Source organism: Arachis ipaensis, chromosome B7 (genome assembly GCF_059453495.1).
Source record: "Arachis ipaensis isolate K30076 ecotype BB chromosome B7, ASM5945349v1, whole genome shotgun sequence".
Lineage (NCBI taxonomy): Eukaryota > Viridiplantae > Streptophyta > Magnoliopsida > Fabales > Fabaceae > Arachis > Arachis ipaensis.
Window position 1 is genome coordinate 138192619 of NC_142442.1, and position 17306 is coordinate 138209924.

Sequence of the window (17306 nt, forward strand, 5' to 3'; positions counted from 1 at the left end):
TTCAGCAAATTGTTGTCGTTCTAATTGATCGCTTTCACTTTACATATTATATCCTACAACATATTTACTTAGAGCAATGCTAGAGGCCAGCAACTTTGGTATTTTGTAACTATCAATTGACTATTAATAGTGTTTTTAATGGTGTGAGATTATATCTAATGGTGAGACATCACTCACTTTTCTTTTAATGATTAAATGCTAGCCAGAAAACACAAAAATTACTGACCCCTAGACTTTTCCTATTTACTTATTACTTGGTTCAGTTGGGATCGGACTTAATATTCCTTATAAAATTAACGACTGCCAGTACCAGCGGTACCCTGGTCCGCTAAGTTTCATAAATAATAATACTTTACGTCATACATTTACATAATAATGTAAGCTTACTCTCAATTTATAAAATTAATTGGAAACAAAAATACAAAAAGGTTAGCTATGGGCTGATTTTATAAAACTTTAATATATTCATAACATCACAACTTTTGTTCCTTTTTTTTAAGATTTTATATGTTTATATTTGTCTGATTTTCTTAGTCCCTTTTTTTTTTTCTCAAGAATCTCTCTTTCTTCTTCTCCTTAATAATGGTGTCGTAGCTAGTGCGGTTCACTTTACCATGGTACAATCGCACGTTGAAGAGGGCTCTCTTCTATCAATGTATGTTTTCAGGTGAAAATTCAGGTTCAGTTAATTTTATCTGAAGTTGATAGTTGAAAACAATTAAATAATTTAATTAATTTGACTAAATTTTTATCTAACGGCTCTCAATTATCAACTTTACATAAAGTTATCATGGTACAATTGCATGTTGAAGAGGCTCTCTTCTATCAATGTATGGGTTCAGTCAATTTTATTTGAAGTTGATAGTTAAAAACAGTTAAATAATTTAACTAATTTGACTAAATTTTTATCTAACAACTCTCAATTATCAACTTTATGTAGTTGGCTGTACCTAAATTTCTACCTTACTCTGATATTCAAGTATGCGTGAATGGAGTGATCAGTGGGTGTAGCCTTGATGTTTCCACGAGCTAGTAATATTTTGTGATTCTAAATTTTAGAAAAGGTCCACAAACATGATAATAAACAAAAATAGTTGGATGACAATAAAAATTAGTTCAAATAATTCAATTTTTTTTATTGATGTTCATTAATTATTGTTAAAATAAATGAGTAATTTTAGATGTAAAAAAACATATAACTATAAATATTATAAATAAATATTAAGTTAAATAAAATAATTTTATATTATTATTTTTGTAGCATTACTTATTTATTATAGCAAAAATGGTACATTTATTTAAGTCAATTTCATGGTAATGAGTAGTGACAACACATACCGCAGTTACAAATTGGATATATGCAACTACACGAGTAGATTTTCACTTTGGTATACACTCGAAGTACATATTGACAATGTACATAGATACAGGGGCGGAGCTACATTGTAGTAAAGGGGGCAACGGTTTCCCTAATTTTAATTTTTGAAAAAGTTTAGGGGATCAGCAACTTTATTAAATTTTGGCTAGTATGTAACTAGCAAAGAAAAGTGAGCTATTGGATGAAATCTCACACCAATCTCACATCATTGAAATCATCATTGATGGCTATTTGATGGCTACAAATCACAAAAGTTGCTGTCCCCCTAACACTCCTCTTAATTTTTTACATGTAAATTATATGTAAATTTCAGTTTAGTCCCCTTAAAATTTTATTTTAGTCTTATTTTATTATATAAATATTTTTGATCTCCTCTAATCTTTCATCTAGCTCTGCCCCTGCATAGATATAGAGAAAAAGAGTAAATGTTATATATTTGTAAGTTCTTTCTTTTTATTTTTTTTTATTTTTTATTTTTGTACTTGCTATATAGGAAAAGTCTAAAGGCAAGTACTTTTATTGAAATTTAGCCAACACTTAACCATCAAAAGAAAATTGAATAATCCTACACTATCAGATGTCATCTCACACCATTGAAAATATTGATAATGACTAATTGATTGCTACACATTACAAATTCTGCTGCTCCTAGCACTCCTCGGTGCTATATATATGCTATGTGTATTGTCAGTATGACCCTGAACGTGCATCTTTCACTTTATGATGCCTGCATGTAGAAGTAGAACTGCACTTTTTGTAATATCATGAACGGATAAAAAAAAAAGACCTAATTCCTAAAACCTTAAAATACTCATACAAGACTTGAACATAAAAAGAACGTAGATTTAAAATAAAAGAATGTTAAATGCACCACTTTATTAAGATGGTTATATAGTTCTCATGTAATTATTTCAAAAAGTTTTAACTCTGCCTATGCTAAGCTCATCGCAAATTTTTTACAGAGTCAGTCATAACTCATAAGCCACGATAAAGAGAGGACTATAAGGTTTTCAATAACCAAAGTAAAACTTTGTTAAATCTGTCTAACATGGATCAATCTTGAAATTGCATTAATACTGGGTTATTACTTTGAAGCAAGGCATCAAATACAGAGTTAAATAATGAGCAAGGACAAGCTGAGTTCATATATGAATTCATTCTCCATATATACTAAATATAATAAGTAAATTATGCTGTCAATGGGAAACTTCATACTTCATAGACTTCTATTCTTTGGCTGCAAAGCTGGAAGAAGGTTTTCAGGTTCAATGGACATTGCTGGGATCGACGAGTGCTGCTAGGTATCTCCAGTTACCAACATTTATGTGGTCTGAGCAAAGACTCAAATGTCAACACAAACAAGGGAAATTTAAGGACAACATGCAGAATGGTGGATTTGCTTCAATTTTGATATAGAATCAAGAAAATATGTTGTTGGTGTATACTTGATGAATGACAAGGAAGCAACATATTAAACTCCAATCCCTCTAGCTATATAATATATCATCCTCATTGTAGCTAGAGACTAGGATTATTGAAACTTATCAGAAAAAAAAGTAACATATATCCAACAATTTCCCGAGTTACAAGAAATAATCCAAGTATGCATATCAACGATAATGTGAACACACATTTTTTTTAACTCAAAAATAGACATTACAAATATGTTGAATAAGACAGATCATATGTGAATTGCTTGAGTACTAAATTCTCAGCATGCAAATAATCTTGGGTTCATAAAAATGCTATAGGAGAATGATAAATTTCTCTAACAAAAACTCTAACCAATATTAGTGAGACACTTGGCACAATTGATTAGGCTTTTTGTTAGGCACATTTGTTGGTCTTCTATTGTATTTATCAGTCAGGTTCTATATTTTAAAGCTTTATGCCATGCTAAATCGCCATTCAAATCAGTTAGTTATGCAAGAATAAAAAGCTTTTCAAGTACAATTTCATGACAAGAAATTTTTATGTCTGTCAAAGATACGTCTAAACCAAAGCTACTAACCGCATGATGAAAACCTGAAGAATATAGCTCAAAGATTTGGAAGATGTCAGTAATATATATGTATAAAAGTAATAATTCTTCAGATATCAACACTTAATAGCAAGAAATCCAATATGATTTTGACAAGGAAAATCAGCAAGTTTCTTGGCCAAAGAAAAGAAAGGCATACAAATTTATTGAATTCAAGGATACATATAACATCATAAACAACCAATTCAACATAATAAAAAATGAAAAATGGAACGGAAAGAAACATCTAGAAGGATATCAAAATTTGGATGATTTATCTAAAATGAATATCAAAATTTGGCTGAAATATGCACTTACTCAAGAAGTAGGGGAAAACAGGGCAAAGAGAACCTTTTGTCATGCAAATTATATTGTTGAACTCTAGAAAATTTGCTGAAAAAGAAGAAAAAGGAAAAACTATATACAGAATACTTGAAAAGCAGATAGTGAAGTTAAATGTGTAGATCCAAATTTCTACGAGCAACAATTATAAGTTTATAACCATATGGCATGGAATGGTGGTATTTCATTTCACCTTTACCTGTATAATCATCAGACATTTGATTCTAATGATGAGAATCTGCTTTATTCACAAGGTATATGTTGCATCGGACAAAAAAACAAAAAACAAAAAATTCCGAGAAAGAATACTTTTTGGATATAGATCAGATATTTCTTATTCAAATTAATTCAAAATTACATTATTTTGGGTGAAGTTTTTAACTTTTTATTCTACAATTAATTAGATATTTGTCTTAGAATGCTAAGTTTTGACTCTTTAGATGCTGGGCTTCGTGGGCGGGAGGCTGGGCGACGTTGGGACAGTGTCGGACCGGACAGCAGAGAAGTGCAGCGGCACCAGAGTGACACTGCGGACCAGAGATTTTTTTTTGGTGACTTGATATTTTTTTGGTGACTAGACTAGAGATCTTTAAAGTTATATAAAACATATTTTATTAAGTTAAAATTACCATTTAAGTTTAAAAAGTGTAAAATTTATATAAATTATATATATCACCATATCCATACTTTTTTTAAAATTTTCATATCCTAAATTCGTTTTAGTACAATATCCAAATTCATGTAACATAAATGAGAATAAAGAATATATTTGACCAACTGTTTATTTCTTTAGAAAACTATTTTTTGGTTTACTAAATAAAATGAGCTATTATTATGTGTACTGGACTACTGGGTACAATTTTTTTATTAGAAAAGTATTTTTTTGTCATAATTAGTAAAGTACTTAAAAAAAAAAAGCTCCACTGATATTTAACTCATGGATCTAATATTTTGAAACTCAGAAAGTTCTGGCCAGTGGACTCTGTTTCTTTAACTTTTGGTATAAAATGGGCTTTGTTTTTGTTATAAGTTGTTGGGTTGGGGAATCATCTTGTTTTTGGATTTCTCGTCATCTTCCTTTATTCCCATGTCCAAGCCAATGTTGTCATACTTCTCTCTCTTTATAGTTACTAAAAGACGGCCCGCGAAATAATTATAACAATAAAAAACATACATTGTTGTCGGTGAAATGAAAATGTTGGAAGTATCTCTTAACATTACAAGGAAAAGCGTTTTTTTGGACGCAAAATATCGACGGCTATCTCTCCCGTCGATATTTTTCGACGGCTTGCTGTCGATATTTTAAAAAAAAGATAATTAAAAATAAACTAATAAAATTGACAGCCTGGCTGTCGATTTTTTTATGTTGCATTAAACCTTCTTTAACTATAGTCATAGTGTCGACGAGTTGGAAGGCGAAAATACTTTTATTTTAAAATCGACGGATGTGACGTCTATTTTTATATTTAAAATATCGACAAAGCTCCCGTCGATAAATTTAAACGGCCTAGATTACTTTCTAAAATCAAATAAATGGTGTGGATTTAATGCATAAAATAGACGTAAAAACCGTTGCTTTTTTTTAAATTAAAAGCGACAACAGTACCGTCGATTTTTATTGCTAAAAACACCATTCCCGCCTCCACTTCCCGCCTCCAAGTCCAGAAACACCATTTTCCCCCAAATTCCTCACCAACCCTCATTTTATCATTTTCTTTTCTGCATTCCTCATCAATCCGCCACCAAGCTCAGAAACAACCCTCATTCTCTTCTGCCGGCGTCACGGTTGCGCCGCTGTCACTCCGTTTGCTCGCGCCGCCTGTCGCTCCGCTGCTGCCGTGCCGCCGTCGTTCCTTCTCTCTATTGCTGCCGCGCTCCTCCTACTTTGGTCCTTCTCCGTTCTCTCTCAATCGAGATCACAAGAACAGGTATCGTTTTCAAAGCCAACTTCAGTTTCATTTGGAAATCCCCTATTTCAGGTGTGAACTATAACCTAATTGTAATATCCTATCTTTTAAATCTAGAAATCCTGGTCATCATGTTTATTCTGGTTCCATTTTATTTTAAGAGCTAAGACTAAGTTTAATAATTCTTCAAAGCCGAGGGATTATTAGATGTTTCTCCACTTTCCATTTTGAATTTTCCTGGATCCTTCTTCCTTCACTCGGCACTCCTCACTACTATATTCAATCCATGTTGTGTTGATGTGAGTAGTTAGAGTTAGTAATAATGGCGGAGGCGCTTCGACGAGGTCGCTCTCTGGCTGAGACGCCAACATATTCAGTTGCTTCCGTTATTACTGTTATGGTCTTCGTCTGCTTCGTCGTTGAGCGCTCCATCTACCGCTTTGGAAAGGTACTACAACTTTAGTTGCAGATTACGTGTATGATATAAGTGATTCAGTTACAGTAATCAATGTTACTTCATATTGCATAATGTGCTGCAAAATAGATTATAGGCAGTTTCAGATCTTAGGGTTGGTGAAGTGTATAAATGGAAGGGTGATTAACACAAGTAATTTGTTGAATCTTGTGAACGTATGAAGCTTCTTTTTCTTGGCTGTGCAGTGGTTGAAGAAGACAAGAAGGAAGGCTCTCTTTGCATCACTGGAAAAGATTAAGGAAGGTAAAACAAGCACTTTAATAATAATCAATGATATGATACTACTGATTTTTTACATGGTACTTGACTTAGATTGTTCTTTTCTGCTAGAGTTGATGCTACTTGGTCTTATCTCTTTGTTGTTGGCATAAAGTGCAAGATGGATCTCTGAAATATGTGTAAATCATCATTGTTCAATAGCGAGTTTTATATTTGTTCTGAAAAAGACCTTGACACGAACCAGAATCTCATGCCCGAAGGTTCATCCTTTTCCCCTGATGAAACTGATATTCCAAAGGGACTAATTAGTGGTCCATTCAATCAATGCCCTGTGGTAAGAAGCTTTCAGTTATGAGTTAGAAATTACATTTATTAGTAAAAGATACTAATAAATGAATGAATGCAGGGGCACGAGCCATTTGTTTCATATGAGGGTCTTGAGCAGCTGCACTGGTTCTTGTTTGTTCTTGGGATCACTCATGTTCTATACAGTTGTCTGGCAGTCGGTTTGGCATTGAGCAAGGTTGGTCGGCAATAGACTTTTCCAGCTTATTATGGGATCACTTGCTTGTTTCAAGCACATGTTGTTTCTCCTTTGCTTTGGCTCATGTTTGGTTGTCTGGTCCATATGTTTCTGGTTATGTGGGGCTGACATTGTTGCCTTTCATGTACTATTGTTTGTTTTCCATTTGTTCTATGCTTCTTTAGATTTATAGTTGGCGCAGATGGGAAAATCAGACCACAGTTGCAACAGACGGAAATCTGCAAGGTGCATAGCATAATAAGGTTCGACGTATAGATTTAGCTAAACATTTTATCCGAACAAATATAAATCCGGAATGGATGGTTTTATGTCTCTTACCAGTTCTTCCCCCCGAATTGAGACCCATTATTCAAATCGATGGGGGAAAACTAATGAGCTCAGATATTAATGAACTCTATCGAAGAGTTATCTATCGGAACAATACTCTTATCGATCTATTAACAACAAGTAGATCTACGCCAAGCGAATTAGTAATGTGCCAGGAGAAATTGGTACAAGAAGCCGTGGATACGCTTCTGGATAATGGAATCCGCGGGCAACCGATGAGGGATGGTCATAATAAGGTTTACAAATCATTTTCAGATATAATTGAAGGTAAAGAGGGAAGATTTCGCGAAACCCTGCTTGGAAAAAGGGTTGATTATTCGGGGCGTTCTGTTATTGTAGTAGGACCATCACTTTCATTACATCGATGTGGATTACCTCGCGAAATAGCAATAGAACTTTTCCAGACATTTGTAATTCGTGGTCTAATTCGAAAGCATTTTGCTTCGAACATGAGAATTGCTAAGAGTAAAATTCGGGAAAAAGAACCGATTGTATGGGAAATCCTTCAAGAAATTATGCAGGGGCATCCCGTCTTGCTAAATAGAGCGCCTACTCTGCATAGATTAGGCATACAGGCATTCCAACCTATTTTAGTGGAAGGGCGCGCTATTTGTTTACACCCATTAGTTTGTAAGGGATTCAATGCAGACTTTGATGGAGACCAAATGGCTGTTCATGTGCCTTTATCTTTGGAAGCCCAAACGGAAGCTCGTTTACTTATGTTTTCTCATATGAACCTATTGTCTCCGTCGATGGGAGATCCTATTTCTGTACCGACTCAAGATATGCTTATTGGGCTTTATATATTAACGAGCGGGAATCGTCGAGGTATTAGTGCAAACAGGTATAGTCCGTGTAATCGCAGAAATTCGAAAACTGAAAGGATTTACAATAATAACAATAGATATACGAAAAAAGAAAAAGAACCCATTTTTTGTAATTCCTATGATGCAATTGGAGCTTATCGACAAAAAAAAATAAATTTCGATAGTCCTTTGTGGTTCCGCTGGCGGCTAGATCAGCGCGTTATTTCCTCAAGAGAAGCTCCTATCGAAGTTCATTATGAACCGTTGGGTATCTATCATGAGATTTATGGTCATTATATAGTAGTAAGAAGTATAAAAAAACAAATTCGTTGTATATACATTCGAACTACTGTTGGTCATATTTCTTTTTATCGAGAAATCGAGGAAGCTATACAAGGTTTTTGTCGAGCCCATTTATATAGTATCTAGTTAAGTCAATTTCTGATGCGGATTTGAATTCAAGGATCAATTAGGATCGGGTAGCATCTTAGTTTTTTAAATAAACTTCTACAAGAATCAACATAAGCAAAGAACGGAAGTTTTCAAACCATTGACTAAAACCCATTGTTGAACTTAATCCCACTGAGCAGAATATGGAGGTACTTATGGGAGAACGGGCTGATCTGGTCTTTCACAATAAAGTAATCGGTGGAACTGCCATTAAGCGACTTATTAGTAGAATAATAGATCACTTCGGAATGGCATATACATCACATATACTGGATCAAGTAAAAACTTTGGGGTTCCGGCAAGCTACTGTTACATCCATTTCCTTAGGGGTCGACGATCTTTTAACCATACCGTCTAAGGGGTGGCTTGTTCAAGATGCTGAACAACAAAGTTTTATTTTGGAAAAACACCATCATTATGGAAATGTACATGCAGTAGAAAAATTACGCCAATCCATTGAGATATGGTATGCTACAAGTGAATATTTACGACAAGAAATGAGTCCCAATTTTAGGATGACCGACCCCCTAAATCCAGTTCATATAATGTCTTTCTCAGGCGCTAGAGGAAATGCATCTCAAGTACACCAATTAGTGGGTATGAGAGGATTAATGTCAGATCCACAAGGACAAATGATTGATTTACCCATTCAAAGCAATTTACGCGAGGGACTCTCTTTAACAGAATATATAATTTCTTGTTATGGAGCCCGTAAAGGGGTTGTGGATACTGCTGTACGAACATCAGATGCTGGATATCTTACTCGCAGACTTGTTGAAGTAGTTCAGCACATTGTTGTACGACGGGTGGATTGTGGTACCATTCGAGGAATTTCTATAAATACCCAGAATGAAATAATGCCAGAAAGAATTTTGATACAAACATTAATTGGTCGTGTATTAGCAGACAATATATATATAGGTTCGCGATGTATTGCCATTCGAAATCAAGATATTGGGATTGGACTAATTAATCGTTTAATAAATTTTCAAACACAATCAATATCTATTCGAACCCCTTTTACTTGTACGAATACATCTTGGATCTGTCGATTGTGTTATGGGCAGAGTCCTACTCATGGAAACTTGGTGGAATTAAGCGAAGCTGTAGGTATTATTGCGGGCCAATCGATTGGAGAACCTGGTACTCAACTAACATTAAGAACTTTTCATACAGGTGGAGTATTCACAGGAGGTACTGCAGAACACGTGCGAGCTCCGTCTAATGGAAAAATAAGATTCAATCAAGATTTGGTTTATCCCACGCGTACACGTCACGGTCATCCTGCTTTTTTATCTTATATAGACTTATATGTAACTATTGAAAGTGATGACATTCTACATAATGTTAGAATTCCACCGAAAAGCTTTTTATTAGTTCAAAATAATCAATACGTAGAATCAGAGCAAGTGATTGCCGAGATTCGCGCGGGAACATACACTTTCAATTTGAAGGAAAAAGTTAGAAGATATATTTATTCTAACTCACAGGGAGAAATGCATTGGAGTACTGATGTATATCATGCATCTGAATTTAATGGGGGTAACATACATATCTTACCAAAGACAAGTCATTTATGGATATTATCGGGAAAGTCGTATAAGTGGAGTAACTTATCTTTTTCACTCTTCAAGGATCAAGGCCAAATGCACACCCATTCTCGTTCTCTTGGAGAAAAAGCTATTTCTAACTCTTTTTTAAATAATGATTTTGTCGAAAATAACCTAAATCTAGTAAGACATAAATTGTTTAGTTCAAAACCTTACGCTAAATCAGGATTCAATTCAATTCTATATAATTCTCATTTTAGACATCCTATTATTTCCCCGATAACTTCAGATTTATTGGCAAAAAGGCGACGAAATAGATTCATCATGCCATTTCCATTCCAATCGATTGAAGACCCTAACAAACAATTAACGTCTTCTTCCGATATCTCGATTGAAATACCTGTGAATGGTATTTTTCGTAGAAATAGTATCCTTGCTCATTTCGACGATCCTCAATATAGAACAAAAAATTCGGGAATTCCGAAATATAAGACTATTGGAACCCCCCCTCTTTTTAAAAAAGAGGATTTAATTGAATATGAAGGAGTCAACGAATGTAAACCAAAATACTAAATCAAAGTAGATCGATTTTTTTTTCATTCCCGAAGAAGTGCATCTTTTATCCGAACCTTCTTCCATAATGGTAAGGAACAACAGTATTATTGAAACAAATACACCAATCACTTTTAATATAAGAAGTCGAGTAGGCGGATTGGTGCGAATGGAGAAGAAAAAAAAAAGATTGAATTACAAATATTTTCTGGGGATATCCATTTTTCTGGCGAAATGGATAAGGTATACCGACACAGTGGTATTTTGATACAACCCGAAAGGTTAAAAAAAGATTCAAAGGAATAAAAAAAATTAAAAATTGGATCTCTGTCCAATGGATCACAATTATCAAGAAAAAGTATTTTGTTTTGGTTCGACCTGTAATTCTATATGAAATTACAAACGGCATCAATTTAGTAAAACTTTTTCCACAAGATCTGTTCCGGGAAAGGGATAATTTGGAGCTTAAAGCTCTCAATTATATTCTTTATGGAAATGGAAAATCAATTCGTAAAATTTCTGATACAAGCATTCAATTAGTTCGAACTTGTTTAGTATTGAATTGGGATCGAGATAAAAAAAGTTCTTCGATAGAAGAATCTCGTGCTTCTTTTGTTGAAGTAAATATAAATGGTCTGATTGGAGATTTTCTAAGAATTGATCCAACGAAATCACGGATTTCCTATATCAGAAAAAGAAATGATCCATCCGGTTCAGAATGGATCTCGGATAATGAGTCAGATCAAATCAATATTAATCCATTTTTTCCTATTTCTTTCCAGAAAAAAATTCAACAATCACATATCCAAAATCATGAAACGATTCATGTGTTGTTGAACAGAAATACAGAATGCCAATTTTTGATAATTTTGTCATCATATGATTATTTTGAAATAGGACCTTTTAGCAATGTAAAATACTACAACGAGCTGAAAATAAAAAAGAGAATAAAAAAAATAAAAAAGGATCCTCAAATTCCAATTAAGAATTCATTAGGTCCCGTAGGAATAGCACTTCAAGTTTCCAATTTTTATTCAGTTTACCTTTTAATAACTCATAATCAGATCTCGATGAATAAAAATTGGAAACTTGACAAGTTAAAAAAAACTTGTCAAGCATTAAAAAAAATTTTAATGGACGAAACCGAGATAATTTATAAGCCCGATCCATGCAGCAACATAAAATTAAATACATTCCGTTTGAATTGGAATTTTCTCCATCATGATTATGATTCTAAATATTGTGAAAAAATGATTACAATAATTAGCCTGGGACAATTTATTTGTGAAAATGTATGTCTATCTCAAACAAAAAATGGACTAGAACTAAAATTAAAATCGGGACAAGTTTTAATTGTTAAAATGGGTTCCATATTAATAAGATCGGCTAATACCTATTTGGCGACTCCAGGAGCAACAGTTCATGGACATTTTGGAGAAATCTTTTTTGAAGGAGATATATTAGTAACATTTATATATGAAAAATAGAGATCAGGTGATATAACCCAAGGTCTTCCAAAAGTGGAACAGGTATTAGAAGTTCGTTCGATTGATTCAATATCCATTAACCTAGGGAAGAGGGTTGACGCTTGGAACGAACATATAACCAAAATTCTCGGCATTCCTTGGGGATTCTTTCTTTGTACTGAGCTAACTATTGTCCAAAGTCAAATTTCTTTGGTTAATAAAATCCAAAGGGTTTATCGATCCCAAGGAGTGCATATACATAATAGACATATTGAGATCATCGTACGCCAAATAACATCAAAAGTATTGGTTTCAGAAGATGGAATGTCTAATGTTTTTTCACTCAGCGAGCTAATTGGATTGTTTCGAGCTAAACGAGCGGGACGTGCCTTAGAAGAAGTAATTTGTTACCGAGCTCTATTATTGGGAATAACAAAAACATCTTTGAATACCCAAAGTTTCATATCCGAAGCGAGTTTTCAAGAAACTACTAGAGTTTTAGCAAAAGCTGCTCTCCGAGGTCGTATCGATTGGTTGAAAGGTCTGAAAGAGAACGTTGTTTTGGGAGGAATGATACCCGTTAGTACCGGATTCAAAAGGGTAACACAGCCTTCAAAGCAAAGACAACTTATTAAGATTGCTCCGAAAAAAAAGAATTTACTCGAGAAAAGAATAAAAGATATCCTGTTCCACCATAGAGAATTTGTTTTTTAATTTCAAGAATTTATGTGATACGTTGCAGCAATCATTTTCGAAGATTTGATAATTGCTAAAAGCCTATTTTTTCGAATTTATAATTCTTAAATTTAAATAAAGGTGTTTGATTACATTTTTGAAAGAGAATAAAGAAAAAAGTAAAAAAAATTGAATGGCCTGACCATGTATCAAGAGCCAATCTTCAATAAAAGAGAAGGTTCCATCGGAACAAAACTTTTCTTATTTCAGGATACCCTGTCTCTTTTTTTGTGGGGATCAATGACAAAAAGATACTGGAACATAACGTTGGAAGAGATGATGAAAGCGGGAGTTCATTTTGACCATGGTACTAGAAAATGGAATCCCAGAATGGCACCTTATATATCCACAAAACGTAAGGGTATTCATATTCTAAATCTTACAAGAACTGCTCGCTTTTTATCAGAAGCTTGTGATTTGTTTTTTGATGCAGCAAGTAAGTGGAAACAATTTTTAATTGTTGGCACAAAAAATAAAGCTACGGATTTAATAGCACGGGCTGCAACAAGAGCTCGGTGTCATTATGTTAATAAAAAATGGCTCGGCGGTATGTTAACCAATTGGTATACTACAGAAACGAGACTTCATAAGTTCAGGTCCTTGAGAATAGAACAAAAAACGGGCAGAATCCATAGTTTGCCAAAAAAAGATACTGCTATTTTGAAGAGACAGTTATCGCACTTGGAAACCTATCTGGGTGGCATTAAATATATGACTGGCTTACCCGATATTGTCATAATCGTTGATCAGCAAGAGGAGTATACCGCTCTTAGAGAATGTATCACTTTGGGAATTCCAACGATTTGTTTAATCGATACAAATTGTGACCCCGATCTCGCGGATATTTCGATTCCAGTTAATGATGATGCTATAGCTTCAATTCGGTTAATTCTTAACAAATTAGTATTTGCAATTTGTGAAGGTCGTTCTAGCTATATACGAAATTCTTAATTAATAATAAAATAAATTATTCCATTGATAACTTCATAGATTTATAGAATCGGTTACTATAACTAATTTACTAAATCGCGCAAAAAACAAAAAACCCAGAAATATTAAGTGATTAGTCAATATTCAAAATAAAAGATTTAACAGACAATTGAAAAAATAGATGGTTGAATCAAAATAATTCATTTCAAGTTCTATTTATTTTGAAGGCAATATGAATATTCTATTATGTTCCATCAACACATTAAAAAGATTATATGAGATATCTTCTGTGGAAGTAGGTCAACATCTCTATTGGCAATTAGGGGGGTTCCAAGTGCATGCCCAAGTACTTATAACTTCTTGGGTCGTAATTGCTATCTTATTGGTTTCAGCCATTTTAGTTGTTAGAAATCCGCAAACCATTCCCACTTTTGGTCAGAATTTCTTTGAATATGTCCTCGAATTCACTCAAGATGTAAGCAAAAACTCAGATTGGAGAAGAATATGGTCCGTGGGTTCCCTTTGTTGGAACTATGTTCTTATTTATTTTTGTTTCAAATTGGTCGGGGGCTCTTTTGCCTTGGAAAATAATACAGTTACCTCATGGGGAGTTAGCTACACCCACAAATGATATAAATACTACTGTTGCATTAGCTTTACTTACATCAGTAGCATATTTCTATGCGGGTCTTTCGAAAAAGGGATTAGCTTATTTTGGTAAATACATCCAACCAACTCCAATCCTTCTACCAATTAACATCTTAGAAGATTTCACAAAACCCCTGTCGCTTAGCTTTCGACTTTTCGAAAATATATTAGCTGATGAATTAGTAGTTGTTGTTCTTGTTTCTTTAGTACCCTTAGTAGTTCCTATACCTGTCATGTTCCTTGGATTATTTACAAGCGGTATTCAAGCCCTTATTTTTGCTACTTTAGCTGCGGCTTATATAGGTGAATCCATAGAAGGCGATCATTAACTTAACAAATTTAGGAAATAGTCTTTTTTTTTTAGTTTCTAGTTTAGTTTGACTCGCCACAATATATGTGCGGCTAAAGATAATATACTTAGGTAACGAAAATACATAAAAGAGAAACAAATAAGTTTTGAATTCTGATTCTATTAATTGAATATTCATAAATACGGGGTTAAATTAAATGCAATCAAAGTATAAATAAATATATGATTTAGTAAAAAAAAAAAATAGAAAAGATTACTTGAGAGCTGTAAAAAAAATAGGAAAAAGATTCATTATTTAAAAGATGTTTTTCCTATTTTTTTTTACTAAACTAAAAAGAATCTTTGTTTTCAATTTTTTTCAATAACTTTTTGGTATTATTTTTGTTGTATTTTATTTTGTTCATTCAATCTATAACATAAATATTTTTTTTACATTATAATATAGATCTAATTTGAATATTATTTGATTAGAGTCTATTAATGTTGTAAATGTAAATATTAAGAACTTTAACTTTGAACCTTGTAGGATATTTCCGTTTACGACATGTGATTAAAATGGATATTACATAAAACTAGAACGTATTTGTATTTCATTCATATTCAATTCAACAATAAATAAAAATTCCATTTAGATCACTCAAATTTCAATATTTCGTTGCAAAGATTCAGTTCTTCGGTCGAACGAATTTTTTTAGATTGATTATACCATATGGATATAAACGAGGATATAATCAAAAAGAAGAAAAGGGCTAGCAAAAACCTAAGACTAAGATTTGAAAGAGGAGTCAAGCCAGGGTGTATATAATAAAATTATAATATAATAGCTAAATGGCAACTCTTTCTTTTTTTTTAAAGTCTTTTGAAAGGTTTCAAAGAATGCTTCTCAAATCCAATTGAATACACGAACAATTGGTTTACGGTATAGAAGAAATACATGTATATGTGATACTAGATATTGGATGTTAACGAATTATCTAGAAACCAACTATAAATATAGAATGGTTTCACAAACCAAGACAGGAATTTTAATTTGTCAATGTAGTAACAAATGAAAATTTCTGTTGTAATAATCTAACAATAATCTCTTATTGTTGTACAGGAAAGAGAAACAAGGTGATGAGGCGGCAGATAACCTTTGTTTTTCATCATGCTTCACATCCATGGAGCAGGAATCCAATACTCATCTGGATGGTGATATATCATCAACACTTTATAGCTTCATATCCTTAATTTTTATTTGCAAGCTTGCTTTTTCATCCTCATGGCTGATAATTTGTGGTGTCAATTTGGGTTTCATAACTGTAAGTTTTTTATTTATTGAGATAATCATTCATAATAGGAGATTCTTTCATCCATTGTTGTTCCTTGATCTGTCAATTCTGTTTTTTCAAATATGTTATTCAAAGTGGATTAAGCTGCTCTCTTGCAATCACTATCATTTCTAACATTATTAACATACTGTTCACCTTCCTCACTAGCTGATTCCATATGATCCTAACATGTTTTATGAATTTGCAGGAGCACAAATTGCCACTGTCATATAATTCCATCAATATATGGTTCGAAGCATGGAAGATGAATTTCATGGCATTCTAGGCATAAGGTCTGAAATGGATTTCATATGTTCTAGGCATAATTCAGTACTACTAGCTACTTGAATTTTGTATACACTAATTATTTCAAATTTTTTTTATTAAATACTAATTATTCCTTTGGTGTTGGATTTCTTTTTTAGTGATTCCATATTGAGGAGTTACAATTTCTCTGTATTTTCGATCCTACCAATCTACACAAAACTCATCAAGGGTGGCCTTAAAATATTGATTTACAGGTAATGGTAATGGTAACAAAGATAGATTGCATATGGAATGAAACTATCGTTTGATATATTATATGATTATGTTTTAACATATATGATTAATTGAGTATCATAAATATATCAATCTAAATCCTTTTTTTTTATTTTCTTTTTTAGTGGAGACACAGATGGGAGAATACCAGTGATAGGAATACGGTATTGGGTTAAAGCTCTGGGATTATCTCTAAAGTCTAGTTGGCAAAATTGGTACCATGACAATCAGGTTCCATTTAATTTCTTAGTCTTATCTAATATAACCGTTTTTAATTTTTTTTATAATAACGGTCTTTAAATTTTAAATTGTGTATTATCATTATTTTTTAGTTAAAGAAACTGGAGATTTTTGTTTTGATTTTTTAAGGACATTTTAGTTTTTTACCATCTCTTGTGAATTTATTTCTGTCATCTTGATTGTTTCTAATTTAAAATATTGAAAGTTATTGCTCCACGTAACTTTGTTAAGACGAATCAAATGCTAAATTTTCTTTGTACAAGCATTAGAATACGTGGATAAAAGGACCTATTATTTTACTCTAGTGAAAATACCTATTATTTTGTTTAGAGTTTTTATGTTAGAGGATTATTTATTATTTTGATAAGTTTGTAAACTCATTATTTTTATATTTAGAAGTTTATTTATGTAATATTTTGTATGAATATTATTTCTATATTTAAAGGTTTATTTGTATTAATTGTCTACTAATTTTCAAATAGAAAACATATTTAAAAAAATTATAGCTATTAAAATCGACGGCAACATTGTCGCTTTTTAAATTTAAAATGGACAAA

The 17306-nt window shown here is 32.8% G+C and overlaps 1 long non-coding RNA gene and 1 pseudogene across 1 annotated transcript; one reads left to right on the top strand and one right to left on the bottom strand.

Annotated features, from left to right (window-relative positions):
* Positions 1-1984: 1984 nt before the first annotated feature.
* Positions 1985-3986, bottom strand: LOC110264408 (uncharacterized). The gene is made up of 3 exons (XR_002350566.2): positions 3717-3986; positions 2594-2708; positions 1985-2123 (listed from the first exon to the last, which is right to left on the bottom strand). It is a non-coding gene; the product is annotated as an uncharacterized LOC110264408 (long non-coding RNA).
* A 1983-nt stretch (positions 3987-5969) lies between these two features.
* LOC107606150 (MLO-like protein 4) lies at positions 5970-16877 on the top strand (annotated as a pseudogene).
* Positions 16878-17306: the final 429 nt, after the last annotated feature.